General features: G+C 37.9%; 1 protein-coding gene across 1 annotated transcript in view; it reads right to left on the bottom strand.

Moving 5' to 3' along the window:
- LOC107660688 (protein unc-13 homolog C-like) overlaps positions 1–9752 on the bottom strand; it is a 48609-nt gene that overhangs the window by 36431 nt on the left and 2426 nt on the right. Inside the window, exon 2 of the mRNA XM_016450080.1 lies at positions 3077–3550. The gene's annotated coding sequence lies outside the window, so the exon portion shown is untranslated. The remainder of the gene's footprint in view (positions 1–3076; positions 3551–9752) is intronic.

Below are 9752 nucleotides of genomic sequence, written 5' to 3'. Positions count from 1 at the left end.
CTGTGTGTCGTGTGTGTGTGTGTGTGTGTGTGTGTGTGTGTGTGTGTGTGTGTGTGTGTGTGTGTGCTGGTGGCATTTTTGACAGATGTGTTGCTGTGAGTCACACACCTTGATGTTTACAGACTTCTCTCTCTCTCTCAGACCTTCTAAAGCAGCTTTCACTCCACTAATGTAATTTTAATCAAACAAAGCTTGTACACTCAAATGTTATTAATCCAATCAGATATAATTTGATGATCAGTGCTTAACTCACTCTGTATCCTGTCAAGAACATGGTCATGTTTCAGGACACCAGTATTTTTGTCTTGTTTTCCACTAAAAATAGCTAAATATCCTATAAAACAAAATTCTTCTTCTTGTTGCTTTAAGTTATGTAAATAAGATAAAATGTCTTATTTTCAGAGAAATTTTAATCTTGAATTAAGTTTATTTTGTCACCTGTCTTGAGCATAAATCCATAAAACCTCTTAATTCTATAAATTCTCTTAAACAAGTCCTAATATCTATTTCTGAAAACAAGACAAAACTATTGATTAGGAATTTTTTTTTTCTGCAGTGGTCTCTTTGCAGTTTTGAAGAACCATCAAGATTTTTTTTGCATTATAGCATTATTTTCATGACAATAAATACTTTAATATAGTCTTTTAAAAAAAATTTGAGGTGCTTAATCGTCTTGAAAATAATGTCACATTTCGAAAAATGTAAATTGTTAGAAAAAAATTCAGTCATCTGCCACACATACTGCCTATTCAACACAACCAAACCACTCAATAACAGACGTCAAATGTCACAATCACTGGTATTCGGCAGGTAAAACTCCAGCATGTGGCTTCTTAGACAATGACTAAGACTTTGGACCTAATGACATTGATGTTCCCTTTAGAATAGTCCAGTCTGGGCAGTGGAAACAAATGCTGAGACTAAAGGTTTCTAATTCCCTTTTCCAATCAATTTATTAGCTCTTCTGTGATTAATAGTTGAACTCACTGTCTCTTTATTAAGCCATTACAGCATTATAGAACTCAATTAATCAATCTACTGAAAAATACAGATGAGACGATTAAATCTGATTAGAGTAACCAATATTTTTCCAACACAACCCCAACAGGTAATCAACTACTAATTCACAATGCTAATCAAATTTAATTGGATATGATGTAAATGCAATGCTGAAGATCATCATAACGTACACTATGGAAAATATGTATATTTTAATCTGCACTTATTCTGAATGTATGTTGTTTTAGAGTCACTTTATTGGATAGCTAATGAAAAATCAATGTCTCTACACTAAATGACCAAACGAATGTGACACCACACCTACAAACGAACAGGTCTGGCTATTTCATCTACACAGACTACTAACACAAGCATATATACAATCAAGCATATAGAAATGCAATTATTTTTATTCCAGCATGATAATGACCTGCACACCAAGCGAGGTCCATAGAGAAATGGTTTGCTGACTCTGGCATGAAAGAACTTGATTGATGCACTAATGCTCCTGTGTCTAAAAGAGAGCAATTCCCTGCATACATGATCTAAGATCTAGTGGAAAGAAGAGTAGAAGCTGTTTGAGAAGACTCATTTTTGGACAAAACGTCTCAATGTTTCTAACAAACACGCAGCTTTTGGCTGAACGAGATGTTAATTGAAGGACTGGAGTGGTGTGGATTATCAGATGTTTTTATCAGCTGTGGATTATTAGCTGGATTAATTTTTATCAGCTGTTTGGACTCTCATTCTGACGGCACCCATTCACTGCAGAGGATCCACTGGTGAGCAAATTATGTAATGCTAAATTTCTCCAAATCTGCTCCCATGAAGAGACAAACTCATCTACATCTTTAATGTCCTGAGGGTGAGTACATTTTCAGCAAATCTTCATTTTTTGATGAACTATTCCTTTAATTTTATAGCTCTATATTTTTATGGATGCCACCTGTTATCTTTTTTTTTTAAATCTATTTATATATCAATTTAGTCTAAATAATATTACGAGGTATTTTAAGCTAGATTGCAATGATTTGCAACCTGTACTGTTAACAACAACCCAATCTCAAACCACCTTTAAGCAGATTCCGGTGTGGAATCAGAAAACTGTTTCACTATCCAAATGAACCGAACTATAAAGTGAAACTAACTCGGTTGTGCTAATTGTGAAAGCACACTGTGAGATATGTGCATTTAATTCCAAGTTATTTTTTCAGCCAGTTATTAGTTTACTTAGTTTATTATGTAGCTGCTCCAAATTATTGCGCTTGACAGTGTGTTATGCAATGCCTCATAAAGACGGGCAGCTCATTAGCCCCTCTCTCTCTCTCTCTCTCCCTCTGTCGCCCCGAGGAAAGCCGATTCTCATGTGTGGTCGTCCGTGAGCTTGAGATGCAAAAGACATGGATTATCGATCCGAAGCAGACGCAGGGCTCTGACCCCATACCTCACATACAGACACTCCTCTGACAGCCTCAGCCCTTCCTGATGCATATTTAAGATAAAGCGAGAGTGATGGGAGACAGCAAGAAAGAGAGAGAGACCCACCCATTAACACAATTACAATCCGTTGCTCATCTCACATTCACTCATTACCCCGCGAAACCTCGGCATGCACAGATCCGTTTCTGCATATGCGTTCTAAACCTTAAAATGCATGTATTTTAAATATGAGCACAGCTGATTTTGAGGCCCCTTGACCGAGAACATCATCAGGGTGGTTGTCCCGGAATGCATGCATGCAATCATCCATGCATGCACTAAGCAAACGCTAATTTGCGAGAGCGATGCATGCTCTCAGTACGAGAAATGCAACAAATCAGAGCTGCGGGAATTAGAGAGCTCTTTATAATCCAGCGAGCGCTTCAATCATCCCTCTCTGCCTGCGAGGACATGCCACCAGATGTTGATCAGCGAGAAACACGCTGCAAGCATCAGTCTCGGACGTACCACAAAGTCTAATGGCACAGAATGTCATAAAAAGTGATGCACAGATTCACGCACGCAAAAAAATGCATGATCAGTTCAAGTGCAATTTAAGGTTCAAGATGCAACAGTTTAAGTTAGTACACACACGTACCTGAATCACAACCCTCTCCGACAGCATGCAAAATCCATCCACTAGCATCCGTCGAACTCTTAAACGCCCTGCCGCGATGCCCAAAGCATCCTCCGACGATGCAAACGTACACAGCGAGCCCTCAGTTCCACGTCCTGCTCTCTCTGCGATCCATACCTCCCTCGTCGCCTGCTGCAGCGCTCAGCTCAACCTTGGGATGAAGTCTGGCTCGGCGGGCGCATGCTATTGCAAATCACAGACGGATCCTGGGTGAAATCCCTCCTCTCCGTCCGGCTCTCCCAGACTGATTCGCAGCACTCCACCGGGCAGCAGACTGTGTGTCTAGGATGGTTAAAGCTCCCTGTCTGGATGCACGGTGTGTGAACGTGTGCTGAGAGAGAGTACGAGAAGCCCTTGGAGGGTGCAGCCCTGAGCTCTCTCTCGCTCACCTCACACAGAAAGAGATGCACAAAGCCGCTGTTGCGATTCACAGACCTGCACACGTGACACGAGAGAGAGGGAGAGAGAGAGAGAGAGAGAGAGAGAGAGAGGAGAGAGAGAGAAAGAGGAGAGAGAGAGAAGGGAGGATGGGAAAGGATGAGACGCACAGCAGGAAGGCTGGATGAATGTGTGTGTGTGTGTGTGCGTGCGTGCGTGCGTGTGTGTGTAACAGAATTGAAGACTGACTTGCAGCTATTAAACCCTTGCATTAATATCCTGCGCTCTTTCTCTCGTTTTAACCTCTCTCTCATTCTGTCTGTTTCATTCATGCTCTAATTTGTAGTGTTTACTAATGCAAATATCTCTAGTACTTAGAATAAACCTTTAGCACTGAATATTAAAGTTGAGCATGTGCATCGTCCTTCAGCGCTTGTGCTGCATGTATGAATGATTCCTCAAATGGTGTGTTGTTGAGAAATGCTGTGCTGCTACTTTACTAACTGATCAGATGCACCTTTCTCACCTGCTGGACAATGAAGCAGGTGAAAAAATCCCAGAGATGCACACTGAAACAGGAGCAATCACCCAGTACACACTACCTAGCAACGTCCTAGCAACCGCATAACACTATAACAACTCCATAGCAACCATAGAACACCATAGAATCATTCTAGCAACCTCGCAAAAACCCTGTTAACTGCATAACAATGCACTAAAAACATGCATTAGCAATCACATCGCCCTAGCAACTACATAGCAACCACCTAGAAATCACCCAAGCAATCATCTATGATGCCATCTAGAGTCATAATCGTTAACTAAAACTATTAAAACATTTTGTTAATTGACAAAGCTGAAATACAATTAAATATATACAGGTACCGTCCAGTCATCCCCTTACCCAGTCAATAAACCATCCTGATTTGCACTTACCTGTTGTGTCTGGCCTTGCTTTGTGACAACAACACAGGGGGGAAATAATAATAATAATTAAAAAACAATCAAAATGACAAAAGCACATGAAATTACTAGAAATTTAATTAAAATTAAAATTAAAATTAAAAATAAATGCTACATTGGCAACTAACTGAAATAAGTTTAGGTTGAAGTACTAAAATTGGAGTGCAAATTGGAAATTAAAACTGAACTCAAAGTAAATGAACCCTAAATATTAATATTTGAATAATAATAATAATAATAATAATAATGATGATGACAAAAGAACATAAATTTACTAGAGAATTCCTTAAATAAAAAAAAATATATATATATATATAAATGTTGCCTTGGCAACTAATTGAAATACATTGAAGCACTAAAAAAATTTAGAATTAAATGTAGAATTCAGCCAATAAAATAAAATAACAAACTAAAAATAAAATAAAATAAAAATAACAACAGCACATAAAATGACGAAGCTGCGTCCCAAATGACGCACTAAACACTATGCACTCATACACTATGTACTTATGCACTATGTACTTGTCACGTTGCACACACACAATAAAACCAAGGGAAACACCTGGGACAAATGAAATAAACTAATCAGGATAGGAACAGGAAACTAACCAAATAGGGGCATGGGAAGGCACATGGGGAGCAGGACACACACAAAACATGGAACAGAGTCTGACAGTACTACACCATGTGTAGTATGAATTATATAAGCTTATTTTGTCATTCATAATCGGAGTCTGATAGCTCCTCCCCCTTCGGTACGTAATTAAAGCTGCGACAATTGAGTGCATGAAGTGTCCAACATTGCACACATTAGCTGTGTCCCAAATCGCGTACTTGTGCACTAGTCTATGACGTTTTATAGTATAAATAGTGCGAAATAGTGAGTAGTGCGTTCACACTGAAAATTCCAAAAAGAAAAAGTGCACTTTAAATACCCGGATGATGCACTTAAATAACCGAAAAAATGAAGTGTGGAGTGTTGGACACTTCATGCACTCAATTGTCGCAGCTTTAATTACGTACCGAAGTGGGAGGAGCTATGAGACTCCAATTATGAATGACAAAATAACCACTACATACACTACATGATTGAGTGACAATTTATACTACAAAACGTCATAGAATAGTGCATAAGTACGCAATTTGGGACGCACCTTGACACAGTATAAATAATACTAAACTAACACTGATGCCATAACAACCATTCCAAACACCCCAAGCAACCACCCAAAACACCTTAGCAACTGCATAGCAACACTCTAGCAACCACCCAGAACACCCTAAGCAACTATCTATAATGGACATGAGTCCTTTGTACGTAACCTAGAGACGTTCCCCTTCAGGAACTCGAGCTGCGTCGAAGACGCTTTGGGAACGAGAATACCCACTGCGCCATACTACCAACTCCCTGCCTGTGTGTGTATCTTGCGAGCACATCCTTCAGAGTGGAGGGAGATAACCTTGCGGAGAATCGCTCCTGCAGAAACTCCAGAACTGTACCAATTGGGCAGTTAACTGGGTCCTGCAGTCGCTGTCTGCACCATGAAGTGAAGAGTTTCCACTTCAAGGCGTACCGTTTCCTAGTGGCGGGAGCTCTGGACTGGAGTATAGTCTCAACAACCTACTGATTTGACACGTGCTTCAGAACGCGGTCACGCAAGGGCGTTCCCAAAGCGACTTTGACGCAGCTCGAGTTCCTGAAGGGGAACTAGCACTCACATTTTCTTCAGAAGACAAAACATCACATTGTACTGCATTATAGAATATGATTGCACTTATTACTATATTATTCACTCTGCAATTTGCATGAGAAAAAAGAATGTAATCAAGCATTGATATTCAACACAATATACTAAGCTCCCCATCTGTACGGAAGTCTTAGATGCCTATAGTTAGCACAATCTTTTACAGTCTCTGTGTCCTTGTAGAGTATGATTATCATGTGTGATTGGTTTAGAGCTGATAGCTGAGAGCTAATTTATCCTCTGTGCTATTTCCAAAGCTTTTATTATGATTTCTGTATCACTCAGGAAGCAGGGGATGTGTCATGTAATCCCGCAAACTGCCACTAATTTGTCTGGCCTCCCAGCTAAATTGCCTTTCCAGACTCTTTTTGCCTGTTACAATAGAAAAGGGGCGTGTAAGTGAGAGAGAGAGAGGAGAGAGAAAATCAACTACAGCTGGAGGGAAGCATGAATTTGGGATGTTAATGCAGAACACGGCTCTTGGTCGCCCCCTAGTCTAGACACGGATAATCGACAGCCTCCATGAAAAATCATGCACAAATAATCCACAGCTGTTCATCTATGAGAGGTGAGAAATATAACTAAATATTCAGACTAATGCTCTGCTTCACTATAAAGGTGATGTGTGCTTAGTTATAATCTCTGTCACATATGCACATACCGCTAAAACTCTAACACATTTCCATAATCCTGTTTATAACTGCTTAAAGTCAACAATGTCATGAAATGACATTTGAAACCCATATTACCATTATTAAAATGGGTTATAAAATGGGTTGGGTTGTAAAATGGGTTGTTAACTTTATTAAAATGTCAACAAAAATGTAATTTTTAGGGCCCATTTTATTTTTCTCAAATTCTGTTTTATTGTTTCCAAAATTAGTGTTTTAATTATTCTGGATTACATTTTAATGGTTTAATTACATTTTAATAATCAAAAAGCATTTCTAATCAACTGAGTTCATGATTTTTTAAAAATAAAATAATGTAATAATTTATTTACATTTTTACAATAATAGAGCCCTATAATTGATTCATTGATTAGAAATGCTGTGCTGTTTATTTTTTTCTGGATTTATGATTTAATTTTTAAAATGTATTATCAAAAACAGTGGTGAAATTAATGCATAAAACATTAACAATTTAATCTTTTAAAATGTAATCAAAAGAAAATTTAACAATTTTATTTTTTGGCAAACAAAAGTGCTGCACAACATAGGTTTACTGTTAAAATACAAACATGGAATTTTTGTGATTATCACTTCAAAAAATTTATAAATAAAGTTTTATTATTATTATTAACCATTATATTATCCATACTTTTATTTTGACAGGTTGTCATAAAGACCTTTGAGAATCCCTGATTTAATAGACCTGAGTTAACATGAACTAACAAACAGTAGTTGTATTTTTATCAACATTAACAAAGATTAATAAATCGTGTGCATTGCTAGTTAATGTTACCTAATGCAGTAATGTTAACTAATGAAACCTTACTCTCTAACAGGTGGTTGACAAATAAAAAGAACTGATGACAAGCTTTTTTTTCCCCTTTAGAATAACATGCATACATCCATCTTTTCCATGCGTATTAGGAAAGTAAATCACGTCCGTTTTAATTTCATGTTGACTCTGAGACTACAGATTAAAGGTCTAGTCACACCAAGAGCAAATATTCAGTCAAACAAGACTTTAAAATCAAAAGAATCCACATGAACCTATTCACACCAGGGACAACATTCATTCGACAAGCACAGAGGACCTGTAGGTCTTTTGTGGTGTTGTGGGTTATGTGGTGTAGATCCGTCAGCTTTTCACATTGCTCCAAATACAAGGACCGTAAAAGCCACAGCAGTAAGAAAACCAGCGGAGCAAAAAGAAGTGATATTAAAATCAAGAGAGCGCTGTACATTCACTCCCCCCACCTACAATCCCTGCCGGTACGAGACTCCAACCTTTGGATTATGAGTCCGACTCTCTGACCATTAGACCACGACTTCCCCTTAATGTGGAAGCATCTGTTGTTTCGGTTTCTTCTTCACTTCTGTTTTTTGGAAATTCTGTACAGAAGATGTGTACTAGCGCCCCCTACAGTATAACAATGAAAACACGGATTCTAGGAACACAAGTATAGCTCAAATATATTTAGACTTTTTCTAAGTATAAGTCAAGAATACTTAAATGTCATTTTAAGTATATTTCTGAGAAGTACATAAAGCCCATTTCTGAGAAGTACATAAAAAGTAGACTAAAAGTATACTTTCCTATTTTTAGTTTAAAAGAAGTATACTAATAGCACACTTGAATAAACTTCTTTTTCGTAAGGGTGCTGACAAAATGGAAATGTTTTTAATAGCCTATATGGCACCGAGCTAACATCATTTCATTACATCAGCTGTACGATTACTAACTGTACACCTCGATTATCATTATACTGCAGTATGTTCTTATATCACTGCATTAAAGTAAGTGAAATTTGTATTAAATGACCTGTACAGAATATTGCATTTTTCTCAGGTTATTTTAACCTGTTAACCCGCACCTGGACGCCGGCGCACTGAATGCTCTTTGTTTGCAAATGAAATTTGTATTATCAAACGGGTTGTATTTCACAAGCAAATTTGCATTGCAATAAACAAATAGTTCAGCTAAAAATGAAAATCACAAGTTTGGGGTCAGTAAGATTTTTATTTGTTTGTTTGAAAGAATATATTACTTTTATTTAGCAAGGATGCATTAAATTGACCAAAAGTGCCATTTATAAAAACATTTATAAGATTTCTATTTTGAATAAATGCTGATCTTTTGAACTTTCTATTAATCAAAGAATCCTGAAAAATCACACTTTACAGAAAAATATGAAGCAGCAACTGTTTACAACATTGATAACAATCAGAAATGTTTCTTGAGCAGCAAATCAGCATATTAGAATGATTTCTGAAGATCATGTGACACTGAAGACTGGAGTAATGAAGCTGAAAATACAGCTTTGATAACAGGAATAAATTGTATTTTAAATATATAAAGTGAAAGTGACGTGACATGTGGCCAAGTATGGTGACCCATACTTGGAATTAGTGCTCTGCATTTAACCCATCCAAAGTGCACACACACAGCAGTGAACACACACACACCGTGAACACACACCCGGAGCAGTGGGCAGCCATTTTTTTTTGCTGCGGCGCCCGGGGAGCAGTTGGGGGTTCGGTGCCTTGCTCAAGGGCACCTCAGTCGTGGTATTGAAGGTGGAAGAGAGCGCTGTACATTCACTCCCCCCACCTACAATCCCTGCCGGTACGAGACTCAAACCCGCAACCTTTGTGTTACGAGGCCGACTATCTAACCATTAGGCCATGACTTCCAATATATATACAGTGGGTACGGAAAGTATTCAGACCCCCTTAAATGTTTCACTCTTTGTTATATTGCAGCCATTTGCTAAAATCATTTAAGTTAATTTTTTTTCCTCATTAATGTACACACAGCACCCCATATTGACAGAAAAACACAGAATTGTTGACATTTTTGCAGATTTATTAAAAAAGAAAAAC

This window comes from Sinocyclocheilus anshuiensis, unplaced genomic scaffold (assembly GCF_001515605.1).
Source record: "Sinocyclocheilus anshuiensis isolate Anshui unplaced genomic scaffold, SAMN03320099.WGS_v1.1 scaffold948, whole genome shotgun sequence".
Classification (NCBI taxonomy): Eukaryota; Metazoa; Chordata; class Actinopteri; order Cypriniformes; family Cyprinidae; genus Sinocyclocheilus; species Sinocyclocheilus anshuiensis.
This window is presented reverse-complemented; position numbering and strand designations above follow the sequence as displayed.